Here is an 18,665-nt window from a genome sequence, read left to right as displayed (position 1 = left end):
GATGTATCGACAGCTAAAAGCTTAGACAGAACAGTGTCCCCAATATCAGACAGTGAAGGGTATGTTGTTAATATTTTTTTTTTACTTTTTGGTTCTTTACTCTTTTGGGGGCCCTGCCACCAAGTTACAAAATAAATACACACACAGAGGCAGAGGCTTACTGTTACTTAGAAGTGCCAAGCCTTAGCTTGGCTTATTTCTAGCCAGCTCTTCTTAACTTAAAGTATCTCATCTAGGGGTTGGGGATTTAGCTCAGTGGTAGAGTGCTTGCCTAGCAAGCACAAGGTCCTGGGTTTGGTCCTCAGCTCTGGCTAAATAAATGAATAAATAAAAAGAAAAAATATATCTCATCTATCTTTTGCCTCTGGACTTTTACCTCTCTCTATTTCTGTATAATTTTTACTTCTTACTCCATGGCTTGCTGTGTAGCTGGGTGGCTAGGTGACTGACCCCTGGAGTCCTCCTTCTCTCCCTCCTTGATCTCTGCTCCCAGATTTCTCCTATTTATTCTCTCTGCCTGCCAGCCCCACCTATCCTTTCTCCTACCTCGCTGTTGGCAATTCAGTTCTTTATTAGACCAATCAGATGTTTTAGAGAAGCACAGTAACACAGTTTCACAGAGTTAAACAAAAGCAACATAAAAAAAAAAAAAAACGCAACACATCTTTGTATCATTGAAACAAATATCCCACAGCATAAACAAATGTACCACATCTTAAAATAATATTCAACTACATGGTTAATAAATTTAAGATTGATTGATTGAAATGATTGATTGATTGTTGATTGATTGATTGATTGATTTTTTGAGACCTGGAACTGACTGTCTGCCAGGCTGGCCTTGAACCCTGAGCAATCTTCCTAACTCAGGCTCCTGAGCCCTGGAATTACATATTAATGTTAGATATTAATAATAAACCCAATATTGCATTTTTAAAACTATGCAGTTTAAAATCAACAAATCACTTCATAGAACTGGCTAGCACAAGTTAAGTAAAAGCTTCAGAGCATGGAATCATACTATGTGCATAAAAACAAGGCAGATCACCAGGAAAGGCAAAGAAAGCTGAGTGTAGCAGTACAGGGCTGTAACTCCAGCAACATGAGACTGTTGGAAGAGAGTTGTGGAAAGTTCAAGGCCATCCTGGGCTACACTTTGAGACTGTCTTCAAAAAGACCTGCAATCCCTCTAAGTGTGAAACTATAAGAAGGCATATGGACTTCAGAGGGCATCTCTGCAAATATTAAGGAAGGAAGGAAAGAAGGGAGGGAGGGAGGGAGGGAGGGAGGGAGGGAGGGAGGGAGGGAGGAAGGCAGGAAGGCAGGCTTTCACTCAAGAGTCTCACCTATAGCAATGTGACACAAGGCTTTACAAAAACAGCAATTGCAAATGCTACGATAGGACTGGGATGCATCCCAGTGACAGGATCTAGTCCCAGAATCACAATCAAATGACATAACTACCCAGACCAAAGAATTCCAGGTCCTACATATAAGTATATAATGATGACATAAAACATGCTTCAAGGGCTGGAGAGATGGCTCAGAGGTTAAGAGCACTGACTGCTCTTCCAGAGGTCCTGAGTTCAATTCCCAGCAACCACATGGTGGCTCACAACCATCTGTAATGAGATCTGGTGACCTCTTCTGGCCAGCAGTCACACAGGCTGTATACATAATAAATTTTTTTTAAAAAAATGCTTCAAATAGTATTATCACTATGTGCAAATATTTATTATGGCTTACAAAAAGGAAAAGCATTTATAGATCAATGGACTATATAGTACAGCCTCAATCTCATTTTTTAAAAACATGCAAATTTACTTTTATAACAAGAAAACTAGATGTGGTTGGGACACACTGGTAATCCTAGTGTTTGGGGAGTGGAGGCAGGAGGATCAGGAAGTTCAAGGTCCCTCCCAGTTATGGAGTGAGTTCAAGGCCAACCTGGCTGACATGAAACCTTGTCTTAAGAAAAAAAGAAAGAAAAAAGCAGATGGAAAAGGTCAGGATGTATATACCAACATGTTAGCAATTACTACATCGCAGAGGCAAAATAAGAGGTGACTTGGGGTTACTTCATCATGGTTTCTATCATTTCTCAATATTCTCCCCCTAGATGCATATTCTTCTGGCAACGCAGAGAGCAGTACTTGCTCCTCCTGGCTTGTCTGATATATCAGCAGAAGGTAGCAGCCTGGAGTGGGTGCTGGAAAGGATGAAGGGAACCATGGACCACCACAAGGGATTTTGTAATGCTCTGACTCAATGTCTCTCCTTATTCTGATTTATGTTTTCCTTCTTTGCCTGTTGTCAGAACGTTTGCGGCCTCCAGCACCATTGCATTGGCTCGTCCTGTGAGTGACAGGTCAGCGTGTCCCAAGAATCCTTAATGTATTTTGTGTCAGGGGCCTGTGGGTCAGTAAGGTTATTAATAAACAGCGCCTCTTGTTCTAATTTTGGTCTCTCCTCTCCACCATGCCTCCCCTGCTGCCCTGCTTTTCCTTTCGTTTCTCTTGCCTGCTCCCTTCCCCTCCTCCCTGACACAAAGCTTTCGGCCTTCATTTGAGCTCAACCTTTGGCATTTTTCCCATAATGCTTTTTGGATGCTGCTGGTCCTATTACATTTTCATGGGGAATTTAATTTTTAAGAAAATGCTTGGTGTCCTAAATCAATTTGATGCAGCTAGTACACTCCTGTGATATCACCAGCAGGGGAGAATGAAGGGACACCAAAAATTGGGGGCAAAATATGAACAAAAAAGGGAGGGGGTACCATGTTTTTCTCAAGGATTTCTCTTAGGCTAGATGTACACAAAAATCAGGCAGACTTGGGAGTCTAAGTAAACATGGATAGATGTGAGGTGAGAGGTAGAATACAGATTTCTGCCTTAATATTATTTTTCTACATGGTTGATAAGATAGAAATAACAAACTTAGTGTCACGTGTGTAGGCTGTGAACTTGGCATTTGCTAGCATTACATGGATAGTCTTAGATTTGGATATATGGACAGCAACTTTCTCTCCCATTTAGAGATTGATTGCTCTCCTGAATTTATGGTCATAGCAAGCCTGCTTTTTCTTTTAAAAAAAAATTTAGGCACATTTTATTGATTTATTTTGTGGGTGTGAGATGGATGTGAGGAGCACTCTTTCCAAACACATGCAGGGGAAAGTCAGAGGACAACTAACAGAAGTCCCTCCTCCCACCATGTGGATCCTGGAGACATCATGCTGGTCCATGTTGTTCTATTTCTGCTGACGTTATTATACAAATAGAAATTGCCATATTGCAATCATTAATCTCTCTCTCTCTCTCTCTCTCTCTCTCTCTCTCTCTCTCTCTCTCTCTCTCTCTTTCTCTCTCCCCCCCCCACTCTGTGTGTGTCTATGTCTATATATACACACACACACACACACACATGCACACACACACACACACACACACACACACACACACACTGAAAGTGCCCTCTGCAAACATGCTAATTTGAGCTGTTGCTTTCTTCTTTAAAAGAGATACATGATTCTTGGTGGTGGTGGCGCACACCTTTAATCCCAGCACTCGGGAGGCAGAGGCAGGCAGATCTCTATGAGTTCAAAGCCAGCATGGTCTATAGAGCAAGAGCCAGGATAGGCTTCAAAGCTACACAGAGAAACCCTGTCTCAAAAAAAGAAAGAAAGAAAGGAAGGAAGGAAGGAAGGAAGGAAGGAAGGAAGGAAGGAAGGAAGGAAGGAAAGAAGGAAGGAAGGAAGGAAGGAATAAGGAATACATGGCTGCATCTATGCAGAGAGCTCTCAGGGAGTTGCATGTACCAGTTTCCCTTAACAACGATAAAGCAATGCTTTCATACAGGAAACTATGCAAAAAGCCTGTGATTCTATGTTGAATTATTCTTTTTTTTTTTTTTCAAATTAACCCATTGTACTTTTTTTCAGAGTCAAGAACACATCATTTTTTTAAAATATGACTCAGTTTCAGCTGCTTCCGGACCCAGTCTGGGGTCCACAGGTGGTAGACAAGAATAGAGTGTGGTGAGTCTCCAACTACAGTTCTTAATGCTCCGGGATAAAATTTCTTCTGAAAACTGGCAGCCTTTTGTTCTTCTTCAGCGTTTTAAACACACAGCCAGGTCCCTCTCTTTAGCTGGGCCTGCTGTGGTCCTGACTGAACTGGACTACATTTATGCTGCTGAAAACTTCCATGGGTGTACCTCCCCGAAACAGTCAGTGGGAGTTGTGTGTATGTAAGCACAGAAGCTCTTGACCTGCCTGCCAACTGTAATCGCATCTCTGCCCTTGGAGATTATGGGTATGATATGGGTGAGTGTAATGGATAGGGCCGTCTGTGTACAAATTCCAAATGACTTGCTACACCCCTTTCAGATGGTTGCTGTCAAAAGTATTAGCACGCTACACACACAACAACTGTGTATCATGTTACCTGTGGCCTCTGCTTCCACACAAAAGCTCCTCCCATAGCGGGCAGCAGGTGAGTTCGTCAGGGGTACCTATTGGACACATACAAAGAAGTTTCACTCTTTGAGCTCCACTGTAGTAATATAGAAATACCCAACCTGTCTAAATTAGCAATTAGCAAGGACGTGAGTTCAAAGAGAGCTGCCTGTGAAAAGATGTCTCTGAAAGACTGGCACTTCTAACATGATGAGAACTTGACTTAACAGGAAGCTGTGACAGCAATGAGGGAACTGTACCACCACAGACTTACTCAGGAACTCCCAGGGTCGCAGCTTTAGTTGGTGTTTACAGAAGGGAAGGATGGCACAGAGACACCCATGTGGTAGATGACACTTTCAACAGTTTTCTTCCAAGCATGTATTTTTAAGTGAGTCTTCCTATGGCCTAGAAATGAACAAAATTTAAGCAAAATGAAGTTCTACCAAAGACTAGACTAGCATTCTTGTTCAGGTCCCTTTCATGTTAAAAATACCTAACTTTTTTTTTTTTTTTTTTTGCACAGCTTAGAAAAGGCACAGCCTGAGCAGAATACATTTTCTGAATTCAGATTGGACTTGCATGCAGGACTTTTCTGGTTTCCTCAGCCCAGTAGAGACACAATAGCTTGGCCTTGGTAAAGATACTTTGTTTGGAGCTGGGAATGTAGTTCAATGGCAAAATACTTGTCTAGCATGTGCAAGACCCTACCGGTGTTCTCCCATAGGAAAAAAAAAATCACCATGGAGGTGGCCCAATATTCAACATACATGCTTCTTTTTCTATGGCCAAGACTACCCGCGCCCCCCCCCTCTCTCTTTGGTTTGGTTTTTCAAAACAGGGTTTCTCTGTGTAAGATTCCTGTCCTGCAACTTGCTTTGTAGACCAGGCTTGCCTCAAACTCACAGAGAGCCTCCTGCCTCTGCCTCAGGAATGCTGGGATTAAATGCATACACCACCATGCCCAGCTCAAGATTACTTCTTTATTATTAGTTTTTTATTTTTTTCTTTTATGTGTGAGTGTATCCATGCACATGAGCCACAGTACATGTGTGGTGCTCCAAAAACAACCCATGGAAGTCTGTTCTCTCCTTCCCATGTTGGTCCCAGGGAGCAAACTGAGATCATCAGGTCTGGGAGTATACACCATTAACTGCCGAGTCTTCTCTCTAGCCCAAGATTGATTGATTGACTGGTTGATTGAATAACATATTGAATATCTGTTAGCAATAGAAACTACAAAGCTGATTAGATTACCTGCTGTAGATATAATTCTAAATAGCCTTATTAAATAAAAATCACACAGCCAAATAAAGAGTTAAAAACCCAGAGATCAGAGCAGTAGCCAAGAGCTAAGACCACCTTATCTTACCATTCACTGCTGTCCTTCCCCTGAGAGAGATACCATCTTCCTGTGTCATATCTTTTTGTTGCCTTTCTATACTGCCTTCTCATTGGTTCTAAACCCAAACACATGATTTCCTCATCACTGCCTGTCTACATAGACATCCAGGTCTCAATAAAATACCACCATAACCTGCTGCTACCACTATGGAAATTATTCATTCAAAAGCTCAGAATATTGACAGCAAATATATTTCTTTATCTTTCAGAAGATAGTTATAAATAAGACATTGCCCTCATTCTTAGGATCCAGTCTCAATTTATCTTATCTTTATAATAAATAATGCACATCATGTCCCAGGCACTAATGTAAGTCCTTTGTATATGTTAATTCATTTAATTATTAAAATAAGTGATTAAGGTAGTTCTACCAGTATCTCCATTTTACAGATGGACAAACTGAGTCACACATAAATCAAGATGCCAGCAGGCATGGCATATTGGCTGGCCCAGGATTTAAATCCAAGCAAATCTCCCTTCGGAGACTATTCTGTTAACCACTGCTTAAGAGCTGGCAAAATCAACATGCACTTGTTTTTACCATTAAAAAACCTGCAAACTCCAGAAACCCCGATATGCTCAAAATTTAGTTTAGGAATTGAGCAAAACTATGAGGGCAGGGAGGATTAGTGTTAGTCAGTCTGTAAAGCAACAAAAGATGAGAGTGGTAGATTCTAGAAGCTCCCGAAAATCCAAAGCAAACTGAAATTTAATGGGGATAAACATGAAACACTCTTAAAAGCATTAAATCCCCTGTACATGCCCAAGTTGATTGGCATCTGACTCAGGATGTAGGGGTTCTTTCCCATGAGGGGCTCTGTTTAAAGCCAGTAACAGGGCAGACACTGTCTGTGACAGTCACAGAAGTTCTGAGTAGTTTTTTTGTTTGTTTGTTTGTTTCGAGAGACCTCTTAAGATACTCTGACAATCCAAGCCAACTCCAGAAAGCCATAGGCCTGGTCCTGTGGGGTGCTAGGAAACGGAGCCAGTAAAACAAAAACTGTGGGTTCAGGACTGTGCCTGTTATTTTTAAGTGTTGAAAATTTTCTCCTGGGGAAAAACAGCTCTGATGCCTCTGAGGACAGATTCCCACCCAGTGTGATTTCTGCTCCCATACATAAAGCCATCAAAGAACAAACGTTTCTCAGAATGGTGGTTGTAGGAGTGACCCTCTCCCTCTGTCTCTCTAGTGGCTGCAGTCCAGGCCTTCACACATGTGTGTTACCTGCTTGCAATGTGCAATTCACAAAATCTACCTTCATTTCCTTGAATGGCTGTCTATCTCCAGAACTCTAGCGTCAGCAGGAACCTGAAACAATGTCTCCCAATCCTCAGCCCACAGGTAGGTGTTCACACCTTCTTGATTCTGCTATAGAACCTTAAATTCAAAGAAAAACATTATTTAAAGACTGTCTGTTTTACAGGTAAAGGAATATCAGCATGCTAACCCACCATGTAGAACTGTAAATGCTACCTCTAGTGTCACCCGGAATTCCTGCTCAAATCAGAACAGGTACTTCGACAGGATCCACCTTAGCATCACCACACAGCAACCTGGTCCTAACCTTATTCTAGGAAATTGGTCTGGTCCCCAGTGGCCACCCTATCATTTAGCTGAGAGCTTACTATCTTTTCTAAGTTAATTTGGAAGCTAATTGTGAATGTCAGGGGTTCTGACATTGTAGAGAATGGTAAAATGTGGAGATAAACCAGGATGAGGAAAACCCAATGTGGAAGAAGTTGGGGCTTTGGAACCAGATTGATGTTAGAGTGTGAAGGTCTGGAGTGGTACCGTTACCTTCAGTGTAACTGAAGGATGGGGTCAAAATGTCTCTCAGAGTCCACATCATGGGCTCAATCTAAGTTCTTCATCTCAGGGTTTAGTGTTATGAATTATGTATATGCATGCGTCTGTGTGAGGCCATGTGCACATGTGTGCAAGTGCCCGCGGAGATGAAAGACATTGGAGACCACTCCTGGAGCTGGAATTACAGGTAGTTGTGAGCTACTACTCCACATGGGTGCTGGGAACTAAACTTGGGCTACCTAATGGAGAAAAGAAACTCTCTTAATTGCTAAACTATCTCCCCAGTTCCTCATCTGAGTCCTAAAGGATTTTAGAGGGCTCGGGAGGTGGCTCAGCAGGTAAAATTTCTAGCAAGCTTGCCTAATTTCAATTCCTGTGTAAAAAGCTGTGTGCAAACATCTGTATGTAATCCAAGCACTCTTAGAGGGAGGGGGCAGCAGAGGAAGGAGATTCACTCAGACATCAGGCCAGTGGTATACAAATGTAGGACAGAAAAAAGAGAGACCCTGATTCCATGAGGCAGAAAGTAAGAACCTACTCCAAGTTTTTCTCTAACTTCCCCATGCACCCTCTGGTTCTCTCTCTCACTCTCTCCTCTCTCCTCCCCCAACTCCTCTCTTTCACACACATACATAGTATTTGAGACAGAGTCACACTATGTAGCAATGGCTAACCTGGAACTTGCTGGGTAGATGAGACCAGCTGTGAACTCACAGAGATCTGCTTGTCTCTGCCTTTTGAATGCTGGAATTTAAGGTGTTTACCATCATGCCAGGAACACAAAATAAAGTTTTAAAATATCAGAAAAGCTACTGCTTTAAAAAAAAAAAAAAAGGAAAGAAAAAATTTTTAAGGAAAAGAGAGCATGAGAACTTTATTAGGAAGAACCCATCTCCTACCTGTAGTTATTTCCAATTTATTGGTCTACCAGTGGTATTTGGAGTGATCTGGCTTAAAATCATACACATAGGCATTCTGATCACAGGAGAAACTGGGCCTGTCTTCTCAAACCACTACAGTTGGCAGCTGGCTCTTCTGGAATGGATATTTCTCACTCTTCCTGCTTCTTCACATCTGTGAACATTTCAACAAGCAAGGTCAAGCCACTATCCTCAGGATTCCATTAAGGAAAGCTAAGTACCTTCAAATAATTTTGAAATTACCAAAGTTCTGAAAAATGAGTATATTTTATCCTCTGAAGAGGGAAGAACCTGTATCTTAAATCTCATATACTTTAAACCTTTGTCTACTTCAAAATTGAGATCCAGTGTTCTAGACAATTCTATTTTGTTCAAGATGTCTGTATTTGCTAAGCATAGTGGTGCTCACCTTCAGTCTGAGTGCTTGGGAGGCAGAGTCAGGACAGATCTCTGTGAGTTCAAAGTCTGCCCGATCTACATAGCAAGTTCCAAGCCAGCCAGGGCCACATAATGAGACCTTGTCACTAGTAATAATAGTAATAATAATAATTAAAATCTCTGTATTTGCCACATCTTATTCTAAGTATACTCTCAATGGCACTGGTAACCTCACTATCTACCCTTGGCCACTGACTAACCTGTAAGATATTAAAAAACAAAGTTAAATCAAAGTGTTGTAGCAATTAAGCAAAAGGTGGCAGAGTACCATTATTCCTAATTCCTTTTGCAAAAATCATTTTTGAGGAGCATCAAGCTGAAAAGTCACACCCTGACACAATACTTGCAATCAGACTTTGATTAAGTGATGAAAACCCATGTCTTCACTACAGGTACCTCCTTTCTCTGGAAGACAATGTTCTGTGTCGGACTTGCTGGACATCTCAGGCAAGTGACAGCGGGGTCTCTACCTGCTTTTCTCTGGTTCAGACACACAGGTCAAGAGGGAACTCAATGTTAGGCTGAAATTCCTGCCCTTTATACTCCCCAGCTTGTGGACCAGAGCCAAAGGGCCCTGAGCTACAAAGTGTAAAAAGATCTCTGTGGCCTCCTAATCCAGGTAATTGGTCCCAAATGCTGTTACCCCTTTCCTGATAGAGGCTTTGCATGCTTTTTAAAGAATTTGGAACTTTTCTCAATTGGCAGAGAACAGTTTGGAGTGTTAATTCAGTCTTTCCATCAACACTAAGGTCCCTAGAAACAGCCAGGTAGAGACACAGGAGGTGTGCGGGCCTCTGTAGAGTTGCACTTTATTTCACCCCCTCTCATTTGGTCTCCCATCCCAGTGGGTGGAAGTGTGCTTAATCTACGTGAACAGTTTCAGCTGAGCTGTGCAGACCAGACACCACCTGCAAGAAAACAGGCGGATTTCCTATCAAGACCTAACTTCAGCCTAGCATAGTATATTGTTAACAGCGTGCACTGTCATGACGTTAACCTAAACCAGTTGTTCTGTGACACCATTTTCAGGTTGAAATTGTGCCTTTCATGTAATGTGAGGAAAACAGTGAGTGTTCAGGCAAAAGACTGGGAAGGACTCTTCAGTGATTTAAGCTGTTTCTTGGAGGACAGGCCATGTAAAGTCTCTGAGCCCTCTACAAAACAGAGATAATTACATACACCTTGCAAATTCAATGTGACATTAAAAGAGATAAATGGTATGGGCCATAAGAGATATAAGAACACTTCATATATTACTGTACTATACAAAGCATTTCCTAGAGCAGATTTAGTAGACCAGCTTTGTGCTGCAACCTATACAACACAAGAGATGAAAATTCTTTACACTGGGAAATTGTTAGCTTAGAATTCAATAGGAAAAAGCAAAAAAGAAAAAGAAAAGAAAGTGTAGCTTTCTTTGTGAGTCTTTCAAGGCAGTGCCAAAATCTCAGAGTGTCTTCAAATTTCCTTCCTTCCTTTCTTCCTTCCTTCCTTTCTTTCTTTCTTTCTTTCTTTCTTTCTTTCTTTCTTTCTTTCTTTCTTTCTTTCTTTCTCCTTTCCCCTCAGGCCTGCCTTCTTGCTTCTTCAAAACTTCCCTAGTCACATTTTTCTGCTGTCTCCAAAGTGTGTAGCCAGAGTCTCTGCTAACCATTGCTTAGACAGAGACTTCTCATTCTCTCTCTTTCTTTTTTTATCTTTGCTTCCAAGCCAATGTCTTGGCAAGACTTGTTCTTTAAATTCCATTCTGTCATTCTGTTTCTCAATCCCCCCCCTCTCTCTCTCTCTCTCTCTGTGTGTGTGTGTGTGTGTGTGTGTGTGTGTGTGTGTGTGTGATCATATATCTAATCCAACATGCCTGATGGAAGATTAGAGAAGATTCATGGAAGGACTGTGATGCCCCTTCCTTCTGACTTGGGGGACCAGAAAATGAGAGAGAAGACACACTTTCCTTTCTTCTGTTTTGTTTGTTTGCTTTTTCCCCCCAGAAAACGCTTCCTATTGCCTTTAGTTATCCAGAAATGGGAAGTTCCCTCCCATGCATAGTCTATAGCAATTCATTTCATCAACAACATAATTTCACTTTCTCTTGACAAGCAGTCTAGCATTAGATATGTCAGCCATAAACACTGAAAGACAAAATGGGACATGCTGGATCGGGTCATCTCTATAAGTAGTGTGACCTTGAACAATATGGATAGCATCCCCCAGCCTCAACATCTTCCCATGAAGAGTGGAAATTGTAATGTTTTCCTGGCATCTGTAGTGAAAAACCAAGTTCCATTAACAAACAGCTTAGCACAGGGCCTTGGTTGATTATGCATCCTTGAGATGTTAGCTGATAATTTCTCATCCATGATCTCTTTGCTGAAAAATGTTCTGTGAACTAGAGGTTTTCCTCTACGGCACAATGATCACCTAGAATGTTCAAAGTCCTGGGTTCAAGCCCTAGTGTCTCAGAAACAAAAAATGACATGTGTGTTTACCAACTCAAAGACCAGGAATTTCTCTCCTTTTATTCCTCTTTGGCTTTTTCCACACACATCACTGGAAGTTCTGTTTATCTACTGTTCTTCTCTTCATCTTCAGATGAATTTCAAGAAATGAAAAATAAAGCAAATCCACTCCAAAAACATCTTCCAGTTCCATCTAGCCTAAGCTAACTTCTACTCATCATCAGCTCTTTAGCCTCAAAGTTTCATCATGAACCCAAACAGGAACTGCACCTTTCCTCCATGTCGGTAAGTGGAGGTATGGGTATGTCCAAACTCATTTGAATTTTAATGGCACGATTTTCCACTTTCAAATGCTGAAAGGCTAAAGATTTTCAGTTTCACATGAGTGCCAACTGAGGTTTGATAAGGTAGTCTGAATCTTACTTGGAGTTTGTTATTTGAATGAACTTATGTTTCATGAAGCTAATCCTTATTTTTAGAGCATGCTTGCCATCTCTACCTCTGCTGATTAAAAAAATATAATAACTTAAGTAAAACATGAGAGATGCTTTATGAAAACAAACTACATTGCACAGAATGCTTGCATTCCCTTGTCTCAATAGCAATATAGTATCAATTTTACTATTAGGAAAATATGTCATAGCATGTGCTTCAGTGAGTAACTAGTGCTGCCGAATACCTCTCTTTATTTACAGTTGCATTTATTTGTCACGACACTCCAAGTTGACTAGATGATAATTTGCAATTTACCTATTTCTCTCAACCTTTAAAATTCTGCAGCATGTCACCGCTTATCCCAGGTTCTGTTAAACTGTGACTTTAAAATCAAATTTGTGTAAGTTAATCTTTCTTCATCTTTCACATCTTATTCCCTTAGAGAGCAGAAGCCCAGACTTTAAGCTGGCTAATTTCCTCCAATTATATGCTAGAGGTTTGGGAAGATTTCAAGGTAAATCTTTTATAGCCAAATGATAGGCTCACCATTCGCGATTGATGAGCTTCTGCACATAGATGATACTGACCATTAGATTAAAAAGGACTTCTGCCATGAAATGATGAGCAAAAGTGAGCTTGGAAAAAAATCTACCTCTTCTGTCTATAGACAGAGAAGAAGCACACTTTCAATTTTTGTTGTATCATAAGACAAAATAATCTTAAATAACATATGTGAAGCTTAGTACATCAAAGAGCTCTGAAAAGATTATTCCCCTAAGACTGCAAGCTTGACTCTGGAAGTTAAATGGAAGCTTTGCTGTTATATTACACTGAATAGCTATTTCTTTATTTTAGCAGACAAAGTTATTCTGGGATAATTCTTTTCTTAAGAAATATACATTATTTAAAGATCCTGGCCACCAAAATACTACTGGTGCCTTTTCAGAAACCAACTATATTTCATACTATTTAAAAATTAAAAACGGAAAACACTAAGTCACGAGATCTTTCTTCTTCTGATCTATAGTTGCAAACTACTGTTCATAAAAATAAACTTTACATGTCTTTGAGGATCCCAAAGAACTGGAGTCAAGATTTTTTTTGGCTCAAAAAGAAAGCAGTTTTGATATTCAAAAATTTGGCCTCTCTTAGTCAATCCCCAGAAGGGGAAAAAATCAGCTAATCTTAGCAAGAGGGTAAATTGAAAGGATTTGGTCTTCTAACTACATCCTTGGTCATGTTTTAAAATATGATCAAAACAGTAAAGACTGGGAAAAGACATTGAAAGTCTCAAAAATAACTCAAAATAGAAAAGTTGAGTCTCTCTTTAAGGAACTTTTCTGTGTCCAAATTAGAGGCCGACAAGGATTTTGGTGAAAAAATGGCTACAGTGTTTCTTTCGTCCTTTTCTTCCGATTGGCAATCAAAAGCATGCACTTAGCATGCTGACCCGGGGACCAGATCATTGAACACGGCATTATATGTCAGGTTTTTGCTGGTCAAGCACTCAAGGTGTGATTTCGGAGAACAACCTCCCCTGGAGAACCTCCCCCTCCCCACCTCCCGAAAGCAGACATAGCTAACAGAGACGGGCAAAGGACCTAAGCAACATCCAAGCCACATGCGCTACCACGCATGCACAAAACCGAATGGGCTCTGCTCTAGGTCCTTGATAACTCAGGCATATTGTGAGCTCTGGAAAGAATTTTAATCTACATGGTTTGAAAATCGAGGCCTTTTAAATATGCTGCATACAATGTGTGATGGTCATCGCTAAGACGCTGCTCCATTATCCTTTTCCATTTGGAATGAATGAGGCTAATTAATTTCAGGCCATACTTGATGAGGTCAGCACCATACGAGGGGTGCGTGCTAGACATTGCTAATCTCTTTCAGCTGAGAGTGATGAATTAAAGATGAAGCATGCCTTTGCAGGCCTAATTTAGAATGTATATCAAAAAACCTACAGCAAATAATACTATCCCCCACAACAAAGGAAAACTTGTTCTCTCAGGCTCCCGGACTTGTGTTGATTTTAAAGACATTTCGGTCTTCTTTGGACTTCCAGCTGTGGATGGGTGAAGCATCTCTAGAAAATCAAGCCATCTCTCACACACAGCCATGGGGACAAAAGGTGGGATTAAAGGGAAGAAAGAAAGAAAATAAAAACAAAATACAACAATCAGGTTTTGATCCCCTGTATATTAAGATTCCACCTACATATTAGGCACAGCCCCCCTCCCTTTTTTGCCCCAGAACTATCAGACTAACAAAGATTTCAAATTAGGATACCTGTATTCAAGTCCTGGCCACCCAGCTCTCAGAGCTGGGATGTTTCAAAGTAGTGGACTAAATGAGATAGCTTATGTGTGTGTGTGTGTGTGTGTGTGTGTGTGTGTGTGTGTGTGTGTTGTTATTTTGTTTTGTTTTGTTATTTTTAAATCAGATCTCCTAATGACGCTTATTAGGTTTTTCCATGTCTCAATTCTGGAAGCCAATAGAGATTGACCAGGTAGATAATAGGATATATTTTATTAAGCCAAGAAAGAGTTGTAATACAGATGCCTCCAGGCCAAAATGTTCTTATGAAAGTTAATGCTAAGCCAACTTCTGGAGTTGTGAAAAGGAAGGTACTCCCTTCTAAACGCTAAAGAGAAGAAAGAATCAGTCATGATTTTTCAAAGGTGACTATTACAAGTCCCTAGGGGAGTAAGAAAGGACTTTGAGCCCAGAGACTGGCAAGAAAAAAAAAGTGTCTGGGCATATCTCAAGTGTGAATTGCTAACAGGTAACTTGGGGTTTCTAACTGGTGGCCAGACCAGCTCCTGACTTTCGATCCCAGTAGCTCTCATTAGAACAAGCCGCTTCAAATTACGTCTAATCTACACGATGAATCAATCTTTCATCCCTTTAATTGCTTCTGAAAATATTTATATTTCTTAATAATGCACATTTTGTCTTGTAACTTCTGATTAAAGCCAGACGGGCGTTCCCAAAGCAAGCAATGGCCAAGCAAAGATAATTTGGGACTGGGAAGGGAAGATTTAAAAGACAGGCTTTTGTTGCTGGGAAACTATCAAAGGAGAGCTGAAATAAATAGCAGTTGGGCAGAGTATTGTTGCGATCTAATAGAAATTAAAGACTTACTTTTACTTGTTTATTTTTGGATGGTACACAGGGTCTCACGTACCCCAGGCTGGCTTGGTGTTTGCTATATAGCTGAGGATGACCTTGAACTGCTGCTCTATCTGCCTCCACCTCCTGAGGACTGGGATTGCAGGAGAATAGTAACATGCCTTGCTGACAAAACATTTTTATTGTAGGATTCTTTATCAAAGTCCCAGCTACCTAGCTGTTTAGCTTTGTAGATTTCACAAGAAATGATTGTGATGGATACTTAGAAAAATTTCCACATTGCAATCAGTATCAACTCACACCAAGTGTCACATCACAAAAACAAAACAACTGCTTGCTGGTAGTGGCGTACGCCTTTAGTCCCAGCTCTCCAGAGGTGGATCTCTGTGAGCTGGAGGCCTGCCTGGTCTACAGAGTGAGTTCCAGGAGAGCCAGGACTGTTTCACAGTGAAATCCTGTCTCAAACCTCACTCCTCAAAAAACAATTGTAACGCAGACATAAGCAGAGGACCAAAATTACTGGTTGAACAAGAAGCATGGTGGGAGATTACATTGTCCAAGTGGTTTTGAGTCATGGTTTGGGGACCAAGAGCAAAGGGATCCGATCTCAGTGATGTCACCAGTTAGCTGAGTAAGTCCCCCATGCCTCTACAGACCTGAGTCTCCTTAATCCTAATCTGGACAAAAAGGGGGGGCAAAGATTTTTCCTTACAATTTTAAATTATGTGGTGTTCTAAAACAACCTTCCCTACTTAGAACCCTGTCAGCCTACTCTAGCAGAGAGTTCAAACAACTGACATCCAAATTGTAATTTTAACATATTAAACCTGGTGCATTCAGGAGGCCCAGGGTGGAGGGTCAAGAATTTGAGATCAGTCTGAACACAAAAATGAAGACAGACAGAGAGGAAGAGGAGAATGAGAGGGAATAGAGGGAGGGAGGAAAGAAGGAAGGAAGGAAAGAAGGAAGGAAGGAAGGAAGGAAGGAAGGAAGGAAGGAAGGAAGGGAGGGAGGGAGAAAGGAAGGACATTGTTTCATTATCAAATTGGCTACAGGCTCTTTTTGTGTACTTTCTAAACTATATATATATATATACACATACATACATACATATGTATATGTAGTACATACAGTTTATATAATGTATATGTATGTGTATATATATACAGAGCATATGTTCTAAACAACATGGATCTTGGTTCAGTCCCTTAGGTATTGAGAGGCTGAGCCATCTTACTGACAGTCTCTAGAAGGGGAAGCTATGGCTCTTGCCTAACCGTGAATGTGTCTGGCAGCCATTGTTTCTTGGTTCCTGTCCTCATTCTCTGGAGTGAGAAAAGTATCCCCAAACATCATAGTTTAGTACATTGAGTCTAATCATCCCATTTTTGAGAGGAGGAAAATAGAGGCCAGTGGAATGGAGGTCATATACTTTGTAACCAGCAAAAGCAGGATTTACAGCCAGGATTCATGGCTAGGCAGTAAAGCTCAGGGGTATATGGCTTTCTCTGCATATGTGAGGCCTTAAGGTTTGTCTACAAGCACTGCAATTGCATACATAAATAATAAGTAAATACAAAGAGACCAACCCATGAACTATTCCACACTGCCTCAGAATCTGAAAACTCTTTCATATTCAGAAAATAACTGAGATGTCTAGGACCTACCCAGTGTAATTCAATTTTTTGCAATTAAAAACTGGGACCTAGAGTAAGCTACCATCATCATTGACTTTGCATTCGAAATTCCTTAGTGTCCCCAATTTCCCATCAATGTGAGTTTTAGACAAGTCCCTAAAATCAAGAAACCTTGTCTTGTTTTCTTGAGTTACTGAAACAATACCAGGAGCTACTGAAGAAAGTTGTGCAGAGATCACACAGCATGTTAGTGCTCGTGTTCTAGTATATATTAGCGGTTAACTGCAATTAGCATTGTCACCATTTATATTCTGCATTTACATAATAACTCCAAGCGAAAGAAAAAATCCCCAGTGAAAACTAAGAGACATAGTAACGTAGTTTCCCGTTCTAACTATGTTTCTATTGAAGACTCCCTGACTTCAGACAACCCAGGCTCAGTTTACTCATCAGCAAAATGGAAATTCAAAAAAATATGCCTGAATAAAATTTCAGTAGAAATCAAAGGAATCCTGCACGTGAAGTCACTCTGTAAATATCAAAGACACTACAAAACACAACAGGTGGTGGTGTTATTAAAACATAATGAATCCAAGGTTGGAAAGACACTAGATGCCCATAGTTGGTTAATAAATAATAAAAGGTGATAATGACTTTGTCTTGCTTCTCAAATAAATCACCTTGAAAATGAGATATGAAGGCTGGGAGTGGTGGTTCAGACCTTTAATCACAGCGTTGGAGGGAGAGAGACGGGAGACTCTCCGAGTTCCAGGCCGCCCAGGAGTGATAGAGGTGAGGGAACTAAGTTTAGCTCAATCATAGACTACATGTCTAGCCCAACAGAGGTCTCAACACATCCCCAGAACGAGCTACATGCAGCATCATGAAAACATTAAAAACTTCACATGGTTGTCTTTCTCCACCATCCATTTAATTTTGTTCTTCTGTTAGCTACCTAAACTCAAAATTCTCATAGCTTTGTATTACCAGAGAGCATTATGTAACTGTGAGGCCACAAAGTTAAGATAGCAAATCCACTCTCTTTTTGCTTTTCCATTAAGAGAGTAGGGATCTAAAAGGGAAAATGAACACATTTGCTGAAATATTAAATGATGACTTCCAAGAAGCCTTCATACTCATTAAAATACTGTCAAACTTCACAGTCTGACCAGCTGTCCATTTGTGTGTGAACTTTAAAAAGATATTCATTACTGAGCTATAATTCGGCATAAGCTAAAGAAGCATCTATGGCTGGGGATTGTTTTATGAGTGGGATTATTAAGGAGTTTGGGCCTAAAGGTGTATGTCTATTTTAAAAAGAAATTTTCTGATTGCAGATAACTTCTCAATTTGATTTAGTGTCGAACGATAGTGATGGGGTTGATAAGTGAGCATTCATCGGTAATTCATCTTGGGCTGGTGGAAAGTTACAGCCAAGCACTGCTTTCCCAACAGTGACAAGGCCTATTAATCTTCTTCAGACACATTTCAATAGGTGTTCCCATCTGTGGCCGACATCTAAACGCTCTGGCATCACTGGCGACTCGAAGACACCTTCATTTCAAGTTACACTAGTGAAAATGTGATACTAGATTGTACTCTATTTTTTAACCTAATTCTCTCTCTCCATTCAATTAGCTTTTCTTGCCTGGATTTTCTGCTCATGTGTAACACCATTTCCCAGGGAGAGCTCTCCAAGATTTTGTTTTTGCAAAGATACACAGTCTCTCCCCCGAGGTTAGCAACCAACAACTTTTTTTTTTTTTTTTACGAATTAAAATTGCATAGATTCAGTTCTGACAGGCATTGATTGGCCTCTGATTGTGTCTGTCCTCACAAAGTGGAAGCCTCGCAAACAGAGAGCGGCTGGACTGTGCATTGAGAGGACTGGGAGAATGGGGGAAGGCTATACAATCTATTTGTATTCAGATTTCAAACGCAATTTATTATTCTGAACTATGATGCTAAATTTTCATGGAG

General features: G+C 40.6%; 1 long non-coding RNA gene across 6 annotated transcripts in view; it reads right to left on the bottom strand.

The window, feature by feature from the left end:
• LOC118570628 overlaps nt 1–18,665 on the bottom strand; it is a 68,058-nt gene that overhangs the window by 37,612 nt on the left and 11,781 nt on the right. For 5 of the 6 annotated variants that reach the window (XR_004943213.1, XR_004943216.1, XR_004943215.1 and 2 more), the window contains 4 exons: nt 8,567–8,741; nt 7,117–7,238; nt 4,731–4,864; nt 4,446–4,512 (listed from right to left, as the gene is read on the bottom strand). This is a non-coding gene — a long non-coding RNA (uncharacterized LOC118570628). Of the gene's footprint in view, nt 1–4,445; nt 4,513–4,730; nt 4,865–7,116; nt 7,239–8,341; nt 8,372–8,566; nt 8,742–18,665 lie in introns of those variants that run through there. The other variant, XR_004943218.1, reaches the window with a different exon arrangement.

This window comes from Onychomys torridus, chromosome 1, assembly GCF_903995425.1.
Source record: "Onychomys torridus chromosome 1, mOncTor1.1, whole genome shotgun sequence".
Taxonomy (NCBI): domain Eukaryota; kingdom Metazoa; phylum Chordata; class Mammalia; order Rodentia; family Cricetidae; genus Onychomys; species Onychomys torridus.
This window is presented reverse-complemented; position numbering and strand designations above follow the sequence as displayed.